We start from the raw sequence: 5,079 nt of genomic DNA on the forward strand, positions 1-5,079 counted from the left end.
CCTTGAACTTAGGGATATCCGTCATGCTAAAGTTAGTGGGCAATTTGGAATTGACGGCTTCATACTTGCGATTGTTCTCCCTGTAAATGTCATCCCCCTTAAGGTACATCAATTGCTCCTCTAGGTATTGGAGTCTTTTCTCAGCTGCGGTTGTTCCCATGATTGGATTCTCATCCTTAGACTCATCATCGGAAAATTGTAGTACTTCACTTTTAATGGGAGGCAACTTTCCCTCTACATCAAAGATACGGCCTTCGATAAGCTCAAGGCGGTCATAGGTTTGTTCTTGAGTGATTTGCATTTGGGCTATCGCGGCTAGGATTCGATCATTACTCTCTTGAATTTGCTGGAGGTTCGTATCATCACTTGACCCAGGCATCTTGGAAAACTGGATAAGAGATCGGCGACGAATCAAAACACGATCGACCATTCTATCACACTTGCTAAAAGAGGAAAAGTTTTGACTCGTGAAGTGGGTGTGTGCCACTTGTGTTGAGTGAGTTTTGAAGAAAGACAAGGTCTTTGAAAATGTGTGTCCTAGCCAACTGTAGTGTAGTTGTAGGAGTGGACTCGAAGTGAGGTTTTGAAATGGGCTTGTGGCCCGAATTTTGACTTGACAAACGGACAGAGTTTTGACCGAATTTTGTGCTAATTAAAGGCCCTATTTCGAAATTCTTGATTGAAATTGGGTTTTGATTTTTTTTTGAAAATTCGTCATGATTTGTTTTGAAATGGTGATCACGTAAGGTTTATACATTTATACAAGCATTACAACGGGATGCTGAGTGCATTTAGGAGGGTTTTGGTTTAAAGGGTGGGTTGCCATACCGAACCATCAAACCCGAAGTCTGTGGAGAGGCTCGTGCCAAACAAGAGTAAGGCCGATTCCTAATCCATTTCCTCAAGTAGTGAAGGCCCTTGATACAAACAAGAGTAAGCATCATGGTATGGATGACGTCAATCGCTATCCATCCTTAGGCCCAAATAAGAATTAGGACCGTTTAGACGGGACGATTGGTCGAATGGGTTGGGTTGGGCCTAGGAAGGCCGATTAAAACGGTCTAGGAAGACCGAGTTATGAAAACCGACAATTGTCTTGTACAAACTTATTCCCTAACCTTGTTCAAGTTTCACCCTAGCTACACGTAAGTGTATAATCCCCAGCGGAGTCGCCAAACTGTGGACAGCGGGCCGCCCACGGGGGCGCTTGGATGAAGGGGGCTCGAAAACAAGCGTTTGCATTTTGTATGGAGTCGCCACCAATTTTTATGGGAAATTGGAACCGTTCGAATACCTCGTGTCATGTCAAGACACAAAGTAAAGACATGAACACTAAGCAATCGTTACCCTTAGAATTCTATGTCTAGAATGACTCTCGCGGATGCCAATGAACACGGGTGCTCACGGAGATCTGGAGTAAGGGGTGAGGGTACGTATTAGGAAGCTCTTTTGATCGAACACCTAATCCCGCCCGCCTCGATAGCGGCCTCTACTAATGATTAGGGAGTTTATTCGTACTTGATATATCGTCGGCTATATGCATGCAATGCAACATCCAAGTTTTAATCCTAACATGTGAAGATTAACTAAGTCGGTTGACAATTAAGTTAGCACACAATTGGGTCGAAGTTGGATTTAATGCTCAGTTTCATGTGAAGCATACAAATGATAAAAGAAAGAAAACAATAAATATGAATTACAATAATGAAAATTACAATAATTACATTGGATAGGCGATTTATGTCGAAAATACCTTTAAAACGGATAATTTGATAAAAAGGAGTAAAAGGATAAAACAAAGAAATACGAACAAGCCAGAAGGTGATAACACGATTATTAGTTGATTAATACGTAAACTAATTAAACTACGTCAAGGCAGAAAAAGGAGTTCGAGACAGAACTCATCTCGAACAAAGTAGAGGTATGCGCCCTTTGGAAGAGGCGCAGCCCGATTCTTTGCGTCTGTTCCAAGGGTGAGTTCTGGCTGTGAAGCCGGAACTGCAAACCGTTAATGTTGATTGGTAAATTAATGGATTGATTGCGATTTTAGACTCGGATGAAAGTGGTTTAATGGATTACTTACATATGATTAAAGTCATAAAACAGTAAAACATGGATGAGACGGAAATAAACGGATTAATTATGTGAAGGGTCGATGTTAATGAACGATTAAACTAACTAATTAAACGAATTATTAACTAAACATGACGAATATGACGATGAACACATGAACATGGATGCAAATATATCAATGACGAATCTCAGAAACCCAATACGAACAGATTGAACTTCTAAAATCCGGGTTTGAATTTAATGACGAAAACCCGCAAATATTGATTATTTAGGATTTAAATCAAAACAATGATGAATTAAACATGTGAATGAATGATGATTAATAATATACATGTGGATTATATACTATGACTATGACGAAGAATTGACAGAACAAACGAAACAAACAAAGTTGAAACGAGTTACAGAGGACGAAGGAAGAAGAAAAGAAGCAGGAACTGCGGCAGCCTCACGAAGAGGCGCGCAGCAGTGCCGCGCTCCTTCAAGAGGCGCAGCGATTCTTTGCGTCTTTTCTCGACGTCTGTCTACTGGAAATCCGTAAAAAGAGATTTTTAAAGACGGTTTTAGAAATCGGTTTTAATGAGGTACTTTCGACATAAACCTTACAACGATAATGGTTATACAATAAGTAAAAGTACAATAAATAAATAAAAGAGAGATTAATACACCCTCAGACTTACATGTTGACGGAACGAGATGAACTAAGAAAATCGATTAGTGATGCTCGACGCGAATGCAAGGAAAGAGTGCCCTCGTAAGAGGAAAACGATTTAACAAGTTGATTAATTAGATTGATTGAGTGTAGTGGTCAAATTGGTCGGTCATGCAACGGAGAGGCTGGTACCCGGAAGGATCCGAGCTTACGTGGTCGAAGGTTCAAGCACGTAGGCGCCAATTAGTAAGAACAAAGTCTAGAATGCAAAGGGAGAAGAGAAGGGCGGACACTCGCGTGAGAAATATGAGGAACGAAAGCTCCTATTTATACTAATCACGTGAAGGAATAGGGTTTCGGAGACTCTTTGGAAGTGAATCTCGGAAAGATATAAAAAAGATACGTAAATCATGCAAAGAAGGGCCTGGGAAGAGGCGCAGCAGCCACTGCGTCTCTTGGAAGAGGCGCAGCACCTGCTGCGTCTGTTCCCAGGAGGTTTCCTCCTGCTTAAGAAAGATTTCCGTGTTTAAGTTATGGTAGGACGGAATTAATTCGATTATCTCTAATATCTTATGTAAATATTACGGGATATTATTTGCCAAAAGATAAAATTTGAGAAATATGGAATAGAAATATCCGGAACATTCCAGAACATTCTGACTCGGGATTTAACAGTTATCAGAAAATGGAGACGGTTTTTGACCCGGACTCCGAATGTACTCTAATTACTGCCAAAACGACCGTATCGGGACGTAGATGACAACTAAGAGGTTGACATTAATATTTGAGCAATCACTTGACGATAATCTTACGAACTGTCACAAATCGTTCCGCGAATCAAACATGCGGCCCAATCATCACCAGGTGGTTTGCGAGAGGTGCAGAAACGAGGTGTCTACAAGTCTTAACCCTGATGACTTACTAGAATAGATTAGGGATGTTGAAAAAATATTTGAGTTCAAAAATTACAATGATGCTAAGGCTTGTAAAGTTGCTGTGTTGAAATTAAAAGGATATGCATCACTGTGGTATGATAACCTTAAACATCAGAGGCTAAGGGAAGGGAAGGAGGCTATTAAATCTTGGTCCAAACTTAAAAAGAAATTGTTGGATAAGTTTGTTACCAAAGATTACACCCAGGATCTGTTCATTAAGTTGTCTAACCTTAGGCAGGATGAGAGACCACTTGAGACCTATTTAAGAGAGTTTGAATAGCTAACCTTACAATGTCAGATAAATGAGAAGCATGAACAAAGGATTGCTAGGTTCTTAGAAGGGCTGATAAGAATATTGCTACTAAGGTTAGGATGCAACCACTTTGGTCTTATGATGATGTTGTCAACTTGACACTTAGAGTAGAGAAAATGGTGAAGTCTAAACCAAGTACACCTAAACCCAAACCTATCTTTAGACCCTACACTGGTGTTAAAATTACTGAAACACCTAAACCAGTGTCCCAAACAAGAAGAGACAAGGGGAAGGCACCTATGTTCCCTAAGTCCAACCCACCTCTGACCAAAGAAAAGATTACATGCTTCCAATGCCAAGGGTATGGCCACTTCAGGAAGAACTGTCCTTTCAAGAGATCATTGACAACAATGGAAGTAGAGGAGTGGGAAAGAGAGGGTTTAGTTGAGTATGAGGAGGAACAAGTGAATAAGGAGACAACTCTTGAGGAGGAACCCAACCAGGAACAAGTCTTGGCTCACCCTGATACTGGCCATAGTCTTGTTTTATGGAGGGTAATGCACTCTCAACAGGCACCATTGGAGGAGGATCAAAGATCCCTCATTTCTAGGAGTAAATGTACTATTCAGGGCAGGGTATGTAACTTGATCATTGATGGTGGAAGCTGCACCAATGTGGCATCTGTCACCATGGTTAATAAGCTCAGCCTCAGCAAGCTCAGATGGTTAAACAAGGGAGCAGAGATCAAGGTGGATAAACAGTGCCTGGTTACATTTTCAATTTGAAATGTTTATAAGGATGAGATCTTATGTGATGTGGTCCCTATGGATGCTTGCCACCTACTGTTGGGTAGACCATGAGAGTTTGACAAGAATTATATCCATCAGAGGAGGAACAATACCTATTCCTTCAAGCAAGGCAGCAAAAAGATCACATTGACCCTGTTGGAATATGTGTCCTCCGACAATAATGCGATCACAACTGTCGATCATGATGATCACATGTTTAAGTCTCATTTTAAGAATACATGTGGGATGTAATGTTTTTACATCAACTGGTCCACACATATCGGTAATGATTGGCTGACTAGAGTTTGACATTACTGTCGTGCGACGGTGGTGATCAGTTGATCCCCTTAGGTCATACCTAAAGGATAACACTCTTAA

Source organism: Silene latifolia, chromosome 9, assembly GCF_048544455.1.
Source record: "Silene latifolia isolate original U9 population chromosome 9, ASM4854445v1, whole genome shotgun sequence".
NCBI classification, from domain to species: Eukaryota; Viridiplantae; Streptophyta; class Magnoliopsida; order Caryophyllales; family Caryophyllaceae; genus Silene; species Silene latifolia.